The 20086-nt window shown below is 32.2% G+C and overlaps 1 non-coding gene across 1 annotated transcript; it reads right to left on the bottom strand.

The window, feature by feature from the left end:
- Positions 1-15829: 15829 nt before the first annotated feature.
- Positions 15830-15936, bottom strand: LOC139903143 (small nucleolar RNA R71). The gene has a single exon (XR_011777986.1). It is a non-coding gene; the product is annotated as a small nucleolar RNA R71 (small nucleolar RNA).
- Positions 15937-20086: the final 4150 nt, after the last annotated feature.

Below are 20086 nucleotides of genomic sequence, written 5' to 3'. Positions count from 1 at the left end.
ATGGCGATTTTTCACGACATGATAGAAGAATGCATGGAAGTTTTCATGGATGACTTTTCAGTCTTCGGTGATACATTTGAATCATGTCTAGCTAATCTTGAACGAATGCTTCTTAGATGCGAACAATCAAATCTAGTACTTAATTGGGAGAAATGCCATTTCATGGTTAAAGAAGGCATCGTTCTTGGACATAAAATTTCAAAAGAAGGAATTGAAGTGGATAGAGCTAAAGTAGATGTAATTGCTAAACTTCCACATCCCACCAATGTTAGAGGAATTAGGAGTTTTCTAGGGCATGCCGGTTTTTACCGACGTTTCATAAAAGATTTTTCTAAAATTGCCACTCCTATGAATAAACTCCTAGAAAAGGATGCTCCATTCATCTTTTCAGATGAGTGTATCAAATCTTTTAATATTCTTAAAGAGAAACTCACTAATGCACCGATCATGATAACACCAAATTGGAATCTACCATTTGAACTAATGTGCGATGCAAGTGATTTTGCAATGGGAGCCGTTTTAGGACAAAGGATTGAAAAACGATTTCAACCTATATATTATGCTAGTAAGACGTTACAAGGAGCACAAACGAACTATACAACTACTGAAAAAGAACTCCTTGCTATTGTCTTTGCTTTTGACAAATTTCGATCATATCTCGTTCTAGCAAAAACGGTGGTCTATACCGACCATTCTGCTCTTAGATACCTATTTTCAAAACAAGATGCTAAACCAAGATTAATCCGTTGGATCTTACTCTTACAAGAGTTTGATATTGAAATCCGAGATAAAAGAGGAGCAGAAAATCTCGCCGCTGATCATCTTTCTCGTCTTGAAAATCCTGAGTTAGAAGTTCTAAATGAATCGGCCATACAAGACAACTTTCCTGATGAATATCTATTGAAGATAGATTATAAAGAAATCCCATGGTTTGCAGACTATGCAAACTACTTAGTTTGTGGATTCCTTGAAAAAGGATTATCGTACCAAAGACGAAAGAAATTCTTCAGTGATATAAAACACTATTTCTGGGAAGATCCACATCTGTTTAAAAGTTGTCCCGATGGAATAATATGCCGATGTGTATTTGGAGATGAAGCTAGTAAAATATTAAACCATTGTCACACAGGACCAACAGGAGGGCATTATGGGCCTCAACTAACAGCAAGAAAAGTTTATGATGCTGGATTCTATTGGCCTACAATTTACAAAGACGCACACCTACTTTGCAAATCCTATGATGCATGTCAAAGGGCCGGAAAAATAAATCAATGTGATGAAATGCCACAAAATGTCATCCAAGTATGTGAAGTATTTGACATTTAGGGTATTGACTTTATGGGTCCATTTCCAAAATCTCATAATAATCTATATATACTCGTAGCCATTGATTATGTATCTAAATGGGCGGAAGCACAAGCTCTCCCAACTAACGATGCACGAGTTGTAGTCAACTTTTTAAAACGTCTTTTTGCAAGGTTTGGAACACCGAAAGCTTTAATAAGTGATCGGGGTACTCATTTCTGTAATAATCAACTTGAGAAAGTTCTTAAAAGATATGGAGTAACTCATAAAATCTCCACCGCATATCATCCACAAACAAGTGGACAAGTTGAAAATACCAACCGAGCTTTAAAACGTATTCTAGAGAAAACCGTAGGATCAAATCCGAAGGAATGGTCCATTAAATTGGAGGATGCACTCTGGGCTTTTAGAACAGCCTACAAAACTCCAATTGGAACCACACCTTTTAGACTTGTTTATGGAAAAGCATGTCATCTTCCAGTAGAAATTGAACACAAAGCATTTTGGGCTTTGAAGACATGTAATCTTGATTTACATGAAGCCGGACGTCTACGATTAAGTCAACTAAACGAATTAGAAGAATTAAGACATGAAGCATACGATAATTCGTTAATCTATAAAGAAAGAACGAAGAAATGGCATGATAAAAGAATCAGAAGTTCAAAAGAATTTAAAGAAGGAGACAGAGTTCTTCTTTTCAATTCACGATTCAAGCTATTTCCTGGAAAATTGAAATCAAGATGGTCTGGACCATTCATAGTCAAAAGAGTTTTCCCATACGGAACGATAGAATTAATAAATTCAAATGGGATTGAATTTAAAGTTAATGGTCACAGAGTTAAACATTACATACATGGTCCGATGGAAGTCGACAACGAAGTTAATCACAATTTCGACACAACAGCTAACTAAGTGTGGGGAGAATCAAGTCTTTAAAGGATAATATGTATTTCTGTTAGAGTTAGATTGTCTGTTTTCGTGTAGTTCTCGAAAATGGAACCCGAATGGTCTTTCCCTAGCAGACCCTAAAGAACTAGTCTTCTCCCCCCATTCTGAATTTTTATTTTTTTTAGGTTTTTACGATATGAAGACTGCTTGTGAACTAAACCATGGTCTAATGCTACACGCTTTGATCACTAAACGTAATAATGACATACTACCGAGTGAAATAGTATCAGTAATCAGAGAAAGAATGGACGGAGTTAGAAAAGAATCCAGATGCGAAGATAATAAGTTACAATTTGGTAAAAGAAAATCAAAATCCGCAGCAAAAAGAAGAGCACGACACCTAGAAAGATGTCACAAATGCGGAAAATGGTCACATGGAGGTAAATGTTCAAATAATCAAACCTATTCAAATACCGAATTTGTTACTTAATGCAGAGACGGACCATTCATATGTTTAGAAGAAAAGACACTGAATGCTCGAGATTACGCCTATGTAGCCATGGAAAACCAATTAAACCGACTATCTTATGAATGGGATAGATCATATAACTAAGAAATCTATTTCACAGGTATGTCTGTACAGTTTTTATTTTTATTTTTAACCTTTTGATAATAAACGCTAATTTGTTCGCTAAAAATTATTAAATTGGTATTGAATAAAATTAGGTTTGGCGACCGAAATTATTGTAATCATTCAAAAATTTATTACATCACTGCGAAATTTAACATTTATTCTTAAGGTATAAATATCTTTAATCAATCAACTCAAAATATTTCAAAAATTCGTCATGAGTTAAATTAGGTCTTGGAACCGAAATTACTTTACCGAAAAGAGGGGCGCATATTTTTGATAATATTTGATTGATTAAAGTGGGATAAAAAGACAAAAAGATTTTTAATTTTATTTTTACCATGTTTTTAAAATTAATATTTGAACCCTTTATAAATATTGTAAACTTTGTAAAATCAATATTTTTAAAATTGTAAATATTTGAAAAAAAAAATTAATATAAGTTTGGTGTGAATTTATAATATGAATTTTTAAATTAAGATTGGTGTGAACTTTTAATTTTTAAAATATGAATTTTTAATTTTATGCATTTCAAATTTTAAGTTTGGTGTGAATTTTTAATAATAATTTTGAATTTTATATTTAAGTTGTGTGAATTTAAAAACAAAAATTTACTTTATCTCATTAAGTTAAGAATATGATTTTTAAAATTCGTCGTAAGTTGAAGACTAGGTCTTTGAACCGAAATTGCTTTACCCGAGAGAGGGACGAGAACTTTTATTATCATTATTTTTAATCTTATTGAATTAAAGTATGCCAAAAACATTGAAAAAACCCAAAAATCTTAGCTTTTAAAACAATCGCTACAAAAAGACAAATTTTAAAATTTTGTCGAGGGACGGACTAGGACATCGATCCGAAACGACCTCCTCCTAAATAACAAGGGAAACAAAATTTTAAACTTAAGTACTTAATTGTTTCAAAAGTTAATGATTATATAAAAAAAAAAAAAAAAAAAAAAAAAAAAAAAAAACTCCGCGAGTCGCGGAGTTTGAAGTGCAATTCGCCGCGACTCGCGGAGGAGTCGGATTACAGAAAAAAAATAAAGAGCTGCAACAGCTCAGTTTCACTCCCCACAACAGAAAATAAACTGAAAAAAAACCCAAAAAAAAACCCGAGAAAAAACCCCCAAAATCACAATTTTTAACCGTTAATCACCAAATTTTTTGCTAAAATCATGTTGAGAAGGATGCTATCTAAGAATTACTCAAGAAAAACGGTAAATTTCTACACCTAAACACCATTTAATCCGAAATTAGTGTCCTTGAGCCATTTTTTTCCCCAATTTGATTTTGATGCTTTTTAGTGTAATTATGCTTAAATTGTTTATGTATTATGCTTGTATAACCTAGATTGATGCTAGTTAACATGATTAGAAGCCTTAAACTTCAAATTTTGAATAATCTAGGGTTTGTGTTCTTGAGCAAATTTGGGGCTTTTTGATATAAACAGGTTATGGCCGATTTTTGTCATGAATTGTTGCTAAATTGAGTAGTGTAACATGTCTAGGTAGTTAAATGATCCAAACTTTGAGCCTAAACATGATTTTGAGAATTAAAGTGGACTTTTTCAAGTCTAAAATTCATGAACTTGATTTTTGAAAGATAATGCCATTTGAGACTTGTTTAATTGCTAGTAATGATTATTTTGACATGTTGTTTGAGTTGAATGCTTATGAACTTGGCGAACATTTTCGTATATGCTTATTTGAAAAAGTGTAGATTTGATGAAAATATGAAAATAAGCTTAAGTTTGATATAAATTGATAATGTCATTGTAATTATTTTGATTGATGATTTTGCTGACACTAATGCATATTTGGATGCACAAAAATTGTGTTTGATGTGTTTTGCAGAATGAAAGGGGTGAATCTTCATCCCAAGCCCGCAATGCTCCTGCTGAGAATTTGGAACAACAGGAGGTGGATAACTACTACAAGCAGGATATACCTCATCCAGTCATGACCTTTTCCGATATGCACTTGGAAGAGTTGCACCCGAACCTGAGATTTGACAGACTTTGGATAGATTATCCAAAATATCAAAGGGGTTTGCATACTCTTCATTCTAAGGTTGTTGAGGTACCGAGGGTCATAGAATGGGGACCCTTAGAAGCTGTAGAATTGGCCGGGCCAATTAGGGAATTACTTGTACAGAGGTATGGTAATTCTACTTTTAATGACTGGGTACATTTATTCACCATGCGTAGACCTGTATATAAAGTTTGGTGTGAAGAATTGTTATGTAGTATAGAGTTGAATGATCGGGTAGCTAGTTTAACCGATCGTTCTTTTATTAGATTTTTGTTAGGCGGTTCGATGCGCCACATGTCTTTACTGGACATGGCTCAGGCTTTACATATATATACGCCTGAGGAGTTAGCGTCTGCCGATTGTAGAGGATTGATACTAAACGGTAGAAAGATAAATGAAAATTTTGATACACACGGTGTGTGGATTCAAATGACAAGCCATCACCGTTTCAAAGGGGGAAATTACTCTTATTTGGATATAGATAGAGCCGAATTAAGAGTGATACATAGGTTTTTAGCTAATTCGATTACACAAAGGGGTAAGAACAAGGAAAAAGTAAATGAACAGGATTTGTTTTACCATATGTGTATTCGAGACCCACAAAGCGCTGTAAATATACCATATTGTGTGGGTTATTATTTATCAGCTATGGTTCAGGGGATGCGACCGCATAGCATAATAGGAGGTGGTATTTTTATTACTTTGATTGGTGAATATCTCGGTGTGGATATAAGTCGGGGGGGATTATTGGTAGAAGAACCAGAACCCCGCGATACTATAGGTTTAAATGTATACCATGGTGCGAAAGTTTTGAAGAGGCGAAATAACGCCGCAGTACGATACCATGGTAGACATCCACAGGTGGAGAGAAACCAACAGCAAGGTAATGTAGGAGGGGGGAATGAGATGCAAGAAATGCAAAGGTTTATAGCTTCTCAGGAATACGAAAATGCTAGACAGAGAGCATTTGAAGAATGGCAAGTTCATCAGAACCAAATCATAGCTCATTGCCAACATATAGGTAGAAACTATATTCCTACACCGAAACCCATCTTCCCTCCTTGGTCTATAGAGATGCAGCCACCATATCCTACGTATGACCCTGCCGAAGCATTCTATAGCACCTATGGTTATGCCTGGAACCCCTATTGGTACCAGTATCATCCCTAGTATACTTAGTTTTATTTATTTTGTAATTTGTAATTATTGATACGTTTAATACTTTTGTTAATATTGTAATCATTTTTATAATTATCTAACTTTTATTCTTAGATTTTAATAATTTTTGAATGTGGGGTAATATACCAAACTTCAAAAATATGTATATATGTTTGCAGTTTATCTTATGTACACAACAGGGTAAAACAACGCATTTTCAAAGACTGGCATTAAGTTCAGCAAAAGCAACTAATTTTGACGACAAGATGCAAAATATATGTGAAATAACAACAAGATGGAATGAACAAATGATGTGCACCATTTATCATTCAGCAAACAAACGCCAATATATTTGGAAAATTTGGTAAAAATTTAATCATTTTCACACAAATCACCTTCAATAATTTAAATTGTTACTGATTTCTTGCAAATGAGGGCATTGCAAGATCTTAAGTGTGGGAAGGGGTTAAATTCTTTCGAATTTTAAAATTTTTATCTTAAACACTTGGTTACCATTAAAAATACTAGTAAAGCAGTAGTTGTATTAGAATCTAGTGCTCTCTGATAAAAAAAGAACAGCCCTAGTCTTATATACTGATTACCCAATTCTAGTAAAATTTTTCAAAATTTTCAATTAAATGAACTAAAAATCATGTTTATACATATTTATGAACGATAAAACTAGGTTTTAACACCGAAATTATTGTTACCTCGGAAAGGACATAAATTGAGAAACAAACTAAAATGTTAAAATTCATTTAAAATGGAATAGAGGACGATAAAAAGGAAAATAAAAGCCAAGTGTGGGAAAATTTACCAAGTTATCTTAAACATATGTCACATATATCTGTAACAAATAACTGAAAATACTTTTGCTTTGGACTAAACTAAACTGTTTTACCCGATAAAAGAAAAGAAGAGATGGATCTACACGATGAATCAATTCCATCATTAAAAGGAAGTAAAGTCTTCCGAAAAAGACACGCGCTTCTTGATTTAGGTCATGAAGTTGTCGTCCAGACTAGCTGTAGGTTGACGAAAAATCTAGAAAAGTCATCACTAAAATCAGCAGGAAATCCACGGACCTCAGCATTAAACAGGGTCGCCAAGTGGTCAGATTTATCCTAACCATGAGAAGGATTTATCTCGTACAATTGGGGGCACCATGCAAATTAGCTGGATAAGACTAATGAATCAGATCCCCAGAAAGGATAATCTCCTTAAAGATTAAAAATCAGCTTTTAAGACTGATATTACTCAATCCTTGAGATTGAGAATTCAAACTCATGGAATTCAATGATATCTAAACTCGAGCTTGAACGAGAAAATATTTTGATCAAAATTATAAACCGATTTGTTTTCTGAAAACCCATTTTCAATGCGTTCATTACCATTGAACGTAAAATCCTAGGAATTCACCTGGAATTCATTAGGTCACCTGAACTAAATCGGGTGTCAACCGTAAGAATGGTGGTTGCATAGCATGGTCAAAGACAGGACCTTGTGCCATACCGAAAAATTATAAGGGTGAGCTTTACTATTGCTCCTACCAAGGATAGTAATCGCGTCCAACACGTTATAGACCATAATTAAAAGCATGTCAGGAGACATTGCCTTAACAGTTGCTTGTTCAAACGCTTTCCTTTACAACCGGACGGTAGTTTATCGAAAGGTAATATACGGGACAAGTAAATTGGACGTGTTGCTTTCCAAATACAAGGTTAGCAAGTGGGTGACACAAAACCATAAGTTTTGAGCTAAAATTTTCAAATCTGAAACCCACCAAACCCACAAAAATATTTTGCAAACACCGGTAAAGGGTTATTCCGGAAAACTTATCTAGGGTAAAAACTAGATTTAATTTTCAAAAGATCAAATGTTTTCATAAAGATCCAATTTCCTTAATGGATCTAAATTTTTATAGTCATGTGGGACTGTAAACCATATCGTTACTACCATTGTTTATACCGCCGTATAGAAAATCACTGATGTACAAAGTGTGAAGAATAAAGAAGTGATTCTAGTATTTCAAGACGATATTGCTTGAGGACAAGCAACGCTCAAGTGTGGGAATATTTGATAATGCTAAAAACGAACATATATTTCATAGCATTATTCCTCAAGAAAGACAAGCTTTTAGTTGCAATTGTTCTATTTACAAGTGATATTCGTTTAAATAATAAAAGGTGAAGACAAAAGACAGATTCGACGAATTGAAGACGCAAACGACCAAAAAGCTCAAAAGTACAAAAGACAATCAAAAAGGTTCCAATTATTGATAAGAAACGTCTCGAAATTACAAGAGTACAAGATTCAAAACGCAAAGTACAAGATATTAAATTGTACGCAAGGACGTTCGAAAATCCGGAACCGGGACCAGAGTCAACTCTTAACGCTCGACGCAACGGACTAAAAATTACAAGTTAACTATGTATATAAATATAATATAATATATAATTAATTATATTAATTATATATATATATCATATTTATAAATAAAAACCGTCGGCAGAGAAAGACTCCAAGCGACTGAGCTGTAATTTCATTCTCCGCGACTCGCGGAGTTTGAAGGCAAAAATGCCACGAGTCGCGGAGCCCCAAAAGTCGACTTTTCCTATAAAAGCAACCGAATTCTGATCGCAAAGAATAATCTTTTTCTTCTTCTCTCATATATACGTAAAATATATATATATAATTTATATTTTAATTTTAATTTTAATTATAATTCTAATAATAAGGGTATGTTAGCGAATGTTGTAAGGGTGTAAGTCGAAATTCTGTCCGTGTAACGCTACGCTATTTTTAATCATTGTAAGTTATGTTCAACCTTTTTATATTAATGTCTCGTAGCTAAGTTATTATTATGCTTATTTAAAACGAAGTAATCATGATGTTGGGCTAATTACTAAAATTGGGTAATTGGGCTTTGTACCATAATTGGGGTTTGGACAAAAGAACGACACTTGTGGAAATTAGACTATGGGCTATTAATGGGCTTTATATTTGTTTAACTAAATGATAGTTTGTTAATGTTAATATAAAGATTTACAATTGGGCGTCCCTATAAATTACCATATACACTCGATCGGACACGATGGGAGGGATATTTATATGTACGTATAATCGTTCATTTAACCGGACACGGGAATGGATTAATAGCCACTAGAATAATTAAAACAGGGGTAAAATTATGTACAAGGACACTTGGTATAATTGATAACAAAATATTAAAACCTTGAGTTACACTCAGTCGACATCCTGGTGTAATTATTAAACAAAGTATTAAAATCTTGTTACAGTTTAAGTCCCCAATTAGTTGGAATATTTAACTTCGGGTATAAGGATAATTTGACGACGACACTCGCATTTTATATTTATGACTGATGGACTGTTATGGACAAAAACCAGACGGACATATTAAATAATCCAGGACAAAGGACAATTAACCCATGGGCATAAAACTAAAATCAACACGTCAAACATCATGATTACAGAAGTTTAAATAAGCATAATTCTTTTATTTCATATTTAATTTCCTTTATTTTATATTTAATTGCACTTCTAATTATCGCATTTTTATTGTTATTGTATTTAATCGCACTTTTAATTATCGTACTTTTTAATTATCGCAAGTTTATTTTATCGCACTTTTATTATTCGCAATTTCATTTATCGTTATTTACTTTACGCTTTAATTTAAGTCTTGTATTTATTTTTAATATTTTACATTTGGTTTTAACTACGACTAAAGTTTTAAAATCGACAAACCGGTCATTAAACGGTAAAAACCCCCCTTTATAATAATAATATTACTTAAATATATATTTGTATTTTTATAAAAGTAAATTAATATAGCGTTGAGCTTTGTTTAAAAAAGATTCCCTGTGGAACGAACCGGACTTACTAAAAACTACACTACTGTACGATTAGGTACACTGCCTATAAGTGTTGTAGCAAGGTTTAAGTATATCCGTTCTCTAAATAAATAAATATCTTGTGTAAAAATGTATCGTATTTAATAGTATTTCCTGCAAAAATTTAATACTATTTTGTATACACCCCCTACGAACATATTTTGTGTAAAACTGTTTTGATTTCATAGCAATATCCCTCCTAAATAATAGGTTTTCATATGTAATTGTATTATATTTTCATTGTAATTGTTTAAATAAATAAGTGCGAAGACAAAAGGCGAAAACGAAGATTTAAAGACGCAAACGTCCAAAAAGCTCAAACGTACAAGTTACACTCCAAGTGGTTCAATATATTGATGAGAAACGTCTCAAAATTACAAAAGTACAAGCCACAAAATGCAAAGTACAAGATATTAAATTGTACGCAAGGACGTTCGAAAATTCGGAACCGAGACATGAACCAACTTTCAACGCTCGACGCAACGGAGCTAAAATTACAAGTTAACTATGCTCAAGAATATAATATAATATTTAAATAATTCATAGCATTATTCCTCAAGAAATAGTATTATATTTCATAGATTATCACATCAAGCTTTTACACAAAATATATAGCGTGAGGGTACGAAATAGTATTATTTTTAATACAAAATACTACAAAATATGACACAAGTTTTATTAATTTACGGATGGGATATACCTAAACCTTGCTACAACACTATAGGCAGTGTACCTAATCGTAGAGTAGTGTAGTTTTTAGTAAGTCCGGTTCGTTCCACATGGAGCTAGTGATTACGTACTATATTTTTATAAAACTATATTTATATAAATATATATATATATATATATAAGTAGTAATATTATTATAAAAGGGGGGTTTTTTACCGTTTAATGACCGGTTTGTCGATTTTATATTTTTAAGCGTAAAGATAAATGACAATAATTAAAGTGCGTAAAATAAATAAATGACGATAAATAAAATAACAATAAATAAAATTGCGATAGAATATGAAATAAAAGGATTATGCTTATTTAAACTTTCGTAATCATGATGTTTGACGTTTTGATTTTAATTAATTGTTACTCGGGTTAATTGTCCTTTGTCCTGGTTTATTTGATACCTATCTGGTTTTTGTCCATAATAGTCCATCGGTCATAAATATAAAGTGCGAGTGTCCTCGTCAAATTACCCTTATACCCGAAGTCAAATATTCCAACTAATTAAGGATTTAAACTGTGACGCAGTTATCACTTCTGTCAACAATTACACCAGTTATCACTGTATGTAATCCACCCCTGTTTTGATTAGATATGAATATTAATTTACCCACTTGATCAGTTTGAATAATCAATTACCCAACCCGAATAATTAATTAAATGATTATAATAGGACAACGTCACTAATAGGAGAACCATAATCATTATTAATTATTAGGTTAATTAATTTGAAGATAGGTTCGACAGACTCCAATGAGTTGTCACTCAATTAGACAATACCCCCCATCTATTAATAGTCAATAGTCCAATTTCCACAAGTGTCGGTCTTTTGCCCAAACCTTAATATGGTACAAAGTTCAATAACCCCGTCTTAATATTTTAGCCCAACATCACGATTACTTCGGCTCAAATAAGCATAATAATAACTTAGTTACGAAACATTAAATTAAAAAGGAAGAACATAGCTTACAGTGATGATTAATCGCGTAGCGTTGCACGGACAGAATTTCGACTTAAAACCCGTAAAATATTTCTTACAATAACCCAACTAAACCATAACTTTATTATTAAAATTAACTTATATTAAAATTATAATATAAATATATATTACATATTACAGAAGAGAGAAAGAAATATGAAGAAAGGTGTTCTTTTTCATTACTACGTGAATTCCATTTTATCGGCAAATGTTGATTTGAAATTTTCACTTATGACCCCTTAACTATGCTCAATTAACAACTTTTTATTATTTATTATTATTCTTATTATGAATTATTTAAATATATTTGATAAGGCTAAAAAGGAACATATATTTCATAGCAATATCCCTCCTAAATAATAGGTTTTCATATGTAATTGTATTATATTTTCATTGTAATTGTTTAAATAAATAAGTGCGAAGACAAAAGGCGAAAACGAAGATTTGAAGACACAAACGTCCAAAAAGCTCAAATGTACAAGATACAATTCAAAAGGTTCAATTTATTGATGAGAAACGTCTAAAAATGACAAAAGTACAAGCCGCAAAATGCAAAGTACAAGATATTAAATTATACGAAAAGGCGTTAGAAAATCCGGAACCGAGACATGAACCAACTTTCAACGCTCGACGCAACGGAGCTAAAATTACAAGTTAACTATGCTCAAGAATATAATATAATATTTAAATAATTCATAATAAGAATAATAATAAATAATAAAAAGTTGTTAATTGAGCATAGTTAAGGGGTCATAAGTGAAAATTTCAAATCACTAATTGTCTATAAAATGAAATTCACGGTGTAATGAAAAGAACACCTTTTCTTCTTTCTTTCTCTTTACATGTAATATATATATTTATAATTATAATTTTAATTTTAGTTTAAGTTTAATAATAATTGGGTTATTGTAAGGAATGTTTTACGGGTTTTAAAGTCGAAACTCTGTCCGTGTAACGCTACACGATTAATAATCACTGTAAGTTATGTTCTTCCTTTTTAAATTAATGTCTTGTAACTAAGTTATTATTATGCTTATTAAAGCCGAAGTAATCGTGATGTTTGACTAAATATTAAGACGGGGTTATTGGATTTTGTACCATAATTAAGGTTTGGGCAAAAGACCGACACTTGTGGAAATTGGACTATTGACTATTAATAGATGGGGGGGTATTGTCTAATTGAGTGACAACTCATTGGAGTCTGTCGAACCTATCTTCAAATTAATTAACCTAATAATTAATAATGATTATGGTTCTCCTATTTAGTGACGTTGTCCTATTATAATCATTTAATTAATTATTCGGGTTGGGTAATTGATTATTCAAACTGATCAAGTAGGTAAATTAATATTCATATCTAATCAAAACAGGGGTGGATTACATACAGTGATAACTGGTGTAATTGTTGACAGAAGTGATAACTGCGTCACAGTTTAAATCCTTAATTAGTTGGAATATTTGACTTCGGGTATAAGGGTAATTTGACGAGGACACTCGCACTTTATATTTATGACCGATGGACTATTATGGACAAAAACCAGATAGGTATCAAATAAACCATGACAAAGGACAATTAACCCGAGTAACAATTAATTAAAATCAAAACGTTAAACATCATGATTACGGAAGTTTAAATAAGCATAACCCTTTTATTTCATATCCTATCGCAATTTTATTTATTGTTATTTTATTTATCGTCATTTATATATTTTACGCACTTTAATTATTGTCATTTATCTTTACGCTTTAGTTAAAATCGACAAACCGGTCATTAAACGGTAAAACTCCCCTTTTATAATATATTACTACTTATATAATTATATATATTTTGTATAAATATAGTTGTTAAAAATATAGTAAGTATCACCAGCTCCCTGTAGAACGAACCGGACTTACTAAAAACTACACTACTCTACGATTAGGTACACTGCCTATAGTGTTGTAGCAAGGTTTAGGTATATCCCACTCTATAAATAAATAAATAACTTGTGTAATTTGTAACGTATTTTGTATTAAAAATAATAGTATATTTCGTACCCTCACGCTACATCATCAAGTTTTTGGCGCCGCTGCCGGGGAGCGCTAAAACGCTATATTTTTAATTTATATCTGTAAAAATATAGTTATAAAAAAAAGTAATTTCGGGGACACTTTTTGTGTTTTGACGGGGTATTTAAGTTTTTTTTTTTTTAGTTTTTGATTGATTAAAGATATATTAATTTAAATATAATAATTTAATAAATATAATAATATAATAATATTTTAGAATCAAATTTGATACGTAAAAGTTTTAAAAGTTTTAAAAAGTCGTATTTATTAAATATTTTTGGGGTATATTATGTAACTTATAATTAAAAATTTCTATAATGTCGCTTTCATGTGAATAGTAAATTAATTAATTTCTTTCTTTTACTATTTTGAATCGTAAAAGTTTTAAAAAGTCGTATTTATTAAATATTTCAGGGGTATATTATGTAACTTGCAATTAATAATTTCTATCATGTCGCTTTCATGTGAATAGTAAATTAATTAATTTCTTTTCATTTACTATTCATGAATAGTAAATGAGTTAAAAAAAAGTTTTGAAAAAAAAATAATAATAATAAAAAAAGTATTAATTTCTTTAAAAAAAAAATTTGGGTAAAAAAAATCGTTTTTTTAAAAAAAAAATTCGTTTTTAAAAAAAAAAAATAATAATAATTTGTGTAAAAAAAATCGTTTTTTTTTAAAGAAAAAAAAATAGTTTTTTTTTTAAAAAAAATCGTTTTTTTTTTTTAAAAAAATTCGTTTTAAAAAAAAATTTGTAAAAAAATCATTTTTTTTTAAAGAAAAATTTTTAAAAAAAAAAAGTTTTAAAAAAAATATATATAAAAAAAAAATATAAAAAAAAAAATTTTAAAAAAAAAATTTTTAAAATCCTTAAAAAACGAAATATAAAAAAAAAGTTAAAATTTTTTTTTTTTTTATTAGCTTTATATTTTTAGACTCTAGTTACAATTTTTAGTATTAAGTTTAGTTTTGCCATAGTTATTTTTATTTCTAGAATTTTTAGGTTTGCCGTAAAATCCCTTAAGTGCTTATTCCTTAGACTAAGATTTATGTGCTTTAGAATTTTGCGACGCCGTTTTTCGCGCTACTTTCTTATTTTTATTTTTCGACGCCTATTTTTCGACCTTTTATTTTTTGACCTTTTTCGACGCGTTTTTTTTTTCTTTCTTATTTCTCGCTATTCTAGTTTTAGGATAAGATTTTTATTCTACTTCTTATCTAAATCTCTTAAAATTACGAAAATTTATTTTAAGTGGTTAAATTGATAGACATCAAAATATTCTGATTCGTAGTAATAGTTGGATTTGTACGTGGACCGGGTTATTGGAGCCAAACAGTACTCAATTATATTGAGACCAAACGAATCCTGCCCCTCTGCTGCATCTTTTGGCTATTCGAAACGTGGGCAAAATCAGAAAAGTCTATTAATTGGATAACTTATATAATTTTTCTTTCCTTTTAAAAACTAATAGGATATTCAGTGAATGCACCGAGTAAAACGTTCACCACCTTTCATACGTTCACCACCTATAACTCGATCAAGACATCTAGCCAATATTGTCGCCGTTGATTTTTCTTTAGAATCATCATCTAGTCGACCAAGAACTCCAACTCAAATTTCCGATAATCCATCTTTTGAACCCGACCTCACAATTGAGAATCCGGAGAATATTCAGGGACAATTCTAAAATCCAGAACCACTAATCATTCCTCCTGAACCACAAACCATTAAATCAGAATCTTCTAGTGATTCGTATTCAACAAATTCAATTATGGAAAATCTGGAACCTCTAAGTATGGAAGACCGAATGAGAGCCACACGCACGGGCCAAGGTCACGCCATTATTAAGCCAGACATTAATGCGCCAGATTATGAAATCAAAGGACAAATCCTACACATGGTAACTAATCAGTGCCAATATAGTGGTGGGCCGAAGGAAGATCCAAACGAACATCTTCGTACGTTTAATAGGATCTGTACACTATTCAAAATCCGAGAAGTTGAGGATGAACAGATCTATCTCATGTTGTTTCCCTGGACTTTAAAGGGAGAAGCCAAAGATTGGTTAGAATCATTACCTGAAGGAACGATTGACACATGGGATGTTTTAGTTGAGAAATTTCTTCAAAGATTCTTTCCGGTATCTAAAGCCGTGAGACTTCAAGGAGAAATTGCCACGTTCGTGCAAAAACCAAATGAAACATTATATGAGGCATGGACAAGATTTGGAAAGTTGTTGAGAGGATGTCCTCAACATGGTTTAGACACTTATCAAATAGTACAAATATTCTACCAAGGTGTCAACGTTGCTACATGAAAAGACATCGACATAACAGCTGGTGGTTCCATTATGAAGAAAACCGCAACTGAAGCTTACAAAATTATTGATAACACAGCCTCCCACTCTCATGAGTGGCACCAAGAGAAAGATATATATCGTTCATCTAAAGCGGCTAGAGCCGATTCTAGCCATAACTTTGATTCCGTTTCCGCAAAAATAGATGCTTTCGAGAGACGAATGGAAAAAATGAATAAAGATATTCACGCAATACGAATCAGTTGTGAGCAATGCGGTGGACCACACTTAATGAAAGACTGTCACATTGAACAAACGATAGAACAATGTGAGAATGTTGTCTACATGAACCAAAGGCTGGAAAATAGTTATCAGAATAATTATCAACCACCAAGGCCAAACTTCAATCGAAATCAAAACATTCTTTACAATCCAAAAGGACCCGACAATAACTCGTATAACCAACAAGGTCCGAATAACCAACCAACTAAAAACAACACTTTCAATCAACAAAGACCTGGCTTATATAAACCACCACAACAAACCGACGAGAAGAAGTCAAATCTGGAAGAAGTGGTATTTAAGCTAGTTGAATCTCAAACACAATTTATTGAAACTCAAACTCAAACGAATGAGAGGTTTGATCAGTCATTTAAAACTCAACAAGCTTTTATTTTGAATCTAGAAAAACAAGTAGGTACTCTTGTTAGATTGATGAGTGAAAGGAAACAAGGAAAGCTACCGAGTAATACTGAAGTAAATCCTCGGAATGAAAATGTTAATATGGTTTCAACAAATTCTGAAAAACCAGCATCAGAAGATGGGGAGGTTTTAGATGTAAGTAACAATGAAGAAGTTACACCACCACCACCACCCGAGTATGTAAAGTCAGTGGTGGCACCATACAGACCACCCATCCCGTTTCCAAGAAAAGGAGTTGAGTATGAGCAAGTAATAGGTAATAAAGTTTGTGATACCTCTGGAAAGAAGAAGAAGAAGAATAAAAAAGTGCAAGAAACAAAAACAGTAGAAGTAAACCCGGTGAAGACAGTTCCACCAAATCCTCCACCTAGGGTAGGTGATCCGGGTGAATTTATTGTTCCTTGTCTACTTAGTGACTGTGTCATATATGATGCACTAGCAGATTTAGGTTCAAGTTTGAGTGTTATGCCTCTTTCATTATATAAGAGATTAGGTGTAGGTGAGTTAACTCCAATGGATATGAGTGTTCGACTCCTTGATCAAACCATTAAGCACCCTGTTGGAATTGCTGACAACCTACCCGTTCAAGTAGGTAATTTAACCTTTCTAGTCGAATTCATTGTCATTGACATAGAAGAGGACTCAAACGTTCCTCTAATTTTAGGTCGACCATTCTTAGCGTCCACCGGGGCGTTATTTGATGTAAGAAAGGGTAGAATGACACTTAGTAATGATGAGAAATCGATCACCTTTATGATTCGAAAGTCTAAATATCCACAAACCAAAACCGTTGAACCGACAAAAATGATTGGTAAGAACCATGTTGTTTTACCAACTCCAACGGTAATGCTTAACAATAATAGAACGCCTAAGTGTGGGGAAAATGAAGTAACACCTAATGATGACTTGATAATAAAGAACCCCATAGTTGATACGAAATTAAATGACCCCGTTATTAACAGTTCAATGAAGAAACTTTTTAAACGGGTTATTGATGCTAAAAGTAAGGGGAACTTTAAGTTATATAACCGGTTAGTATCCAATCTGTCGCCTAAAGAAAAGGCGAAGCTAGTTGAATTTGTGGATATTACGAAAAAAGCTGGTCACTGGCTTAAAGCAAAAGTCACAGATATGCAAGTTGATTATGGTCCAAGAGAAATTGACGATGAAGTTAATCACAATTTCGACACAACATCTACCTAAGTGTGAGGAGATTCAAATATTCTAAAAAGAAAATGCTGTTTGGAGTTAGTTGTTCTGTTCTCTTGTAGTTCCGAGAATGGAATCCGATTGGTCTTTTCCACTAGCAGACACTAAAGAACTAGTTTTCTCCCCCCATTCTGAATTTTTTTGTTTTTTTAGGTTTTATATGAAATTAATATGTTTTCTTTTTAAGTTTTGTGTGAATTTAAAAACAAAAATTTACTTTATTTCATTAAGTTGAAAAAAAATGATTTCTAAAATTCGTCGTGAGTTGAAGATTAGGTAGTTGAACCGAAATTACTTTAACCGAGGGCGGGGCGAAAAATTTTGTCATCATTATTTTTAATTTTATTGATTTAAAGTATGCAAAAAAAAATATATTTGATTTTATAAATTTTTGAACGTGGGGTAATATACCCAACTTTAAAAATATGTATATATGTTTGTATTTTATCATGTAAACAACAGGGTAAAACAACGCACTTTCAAAGACTAACATTAAGTTCAGCAAAAGCTACTGATTTTGACGACAAGATGCAAAACAACAAATGTGATATAATAAATGAAGGAATGAACGATGAGGCGCGCCATCTATCATTCGACGAGCTTTGTAATTACAAACTGGGTATTTTTAATCACTTTCCTACACTAATCACCCTCATGAATTTATAATTATAGTCTGATTTCATGCAAATGAGGGCATTGCATGATCTCAAGTGTGGGGAAGGGTTATAAATTCTCTCGGGTTTATACTTGGCTTATTTTCTAAATATTATGAAAAATTTAAAAATTTTTAACTAAATGAATTCAAAATCATGTTTATACATATTTATGAACGATAAAACTAGGTGTTAATGCCGAAATTATTGTTACCTCGGAAAGGACATAAATTGAGAAACAACTAAAACGCTTGAATTTATTTATTAAGATATAAAAAGACGCATGAAAAAAGCCAAGTGTGGGGAGAATGTACCAAGTTATTCAATTAAAAACTATCTATCACATGTTTTTGTAAAGTTATTGCAGGTGCTTTTACTTTGGACTAAATTAACTGGTTTACCCGATTTACTGTAAGAAAGATGGATCTACACGATGAATCAATTCCATCATTAAAAGGAAGTAAAGTCTTCCGAAAAAGAAACGCGCTTCTTGATTTAGGTCATGAAGTTGTCGTTCAGACCAGCTGTAGGTTGACGAAAAATCTAGAAAAGTCATCTCTAAAATCAGCAGGAAATCCACAGACCTCAGCATCAAACAGGGTCACCATGTGGTCAGATTTATCCTAACCATGAGAAGGATTTATCTCGCACAATGGGGGGGCACCGTGCAAATTAGCTTGATAAGACTAATGAATCAAATCCCCAGAAAGGATAATCTCCTTAAAGATCAAAAATCAGCTTTTAAGACTGATATTACTCAATCCTAGAGATTGACCTTAAAGATTGAGAATTACAAACTCATGGAATTCAATGATATCTAAACTCGAGCTTGAACGAGAAAATATTTTGATCAAAATACAAACCGATTTGTTTTCTGAAAACCTATTTTCAATGCGTTCATTACCATTGAACGTAAAATCCTGAGAATTCATTGGAATTCATTAGGTCACCTGAACCAAATCGGGTGTCAACCGTAAGAACGGTGGTTGCATAGCATGGTCGGAGACAGGACCTTGTGTCAAACCGACAAATTATAAGGGTGAGCTTTACTATTGCTCCTACAAAGAATAGTAAAAGCATCCAACACGTTTTTAGACCATAATTAAAAGCATGTCACGGGACATTGCCTTAACAGTTTCTTGTTCATCGCTTTCCTTTACAACCGGACGGTAGTTTGCCGAAAGGTAATATACGGGACAAGTAAACTGGACGTGTTGCTTTCCTAATACAAGGTTAGCAAGTGGGTAACACAAAACCACAAGTGTTGAGCTAAAATTTTCAAATCTGAAACCCACACAACCCACAAAAATATTTTGCAAACACCGGTGAAGGGTTATTCCGGAAAACTTGTCTAGGGTAAAAGCTAGATTGAATTTTCAAAAGATCAAATGTTTTCATAAAGATTTAATTTCCTAACGGATTTAAATTTTCATAGTCATGTGGAACTGTAAACCGCCTTTCAAATGTGCACTTTGCTTTGGAAACCGAAAGTAAATCGGCTATTTGATTGCAAGTGTCGTTGACCTAAACCCGAGGCAACTGTGGATGACAC

The sequence above is a fragment of the Rutidosis leptorrhynchoides genome, chromosome 3 (assembly GCF_046630445.1).
Source record: "Rutidosis leptorrhynchoides isolate AG116_Rl617_1_P2 chromosome 3, CSIRO_AGI_Rlap_v1, whole genome shotgun sequence".
Classification (NCBI taxonomy): domain Eukaryota; kingdom Viridiplantae; phylum Streptophyta; class Magnoliopsida; order Asterales; family Asteraceae; genus Rutidosis; species Rutidosis leptorrhynchoides.
The sequence above is the reverse complement of the archived record's forward strand: the minus strand, read 5'-3'. Positions and strand labels throughout refer to the sequence as shown.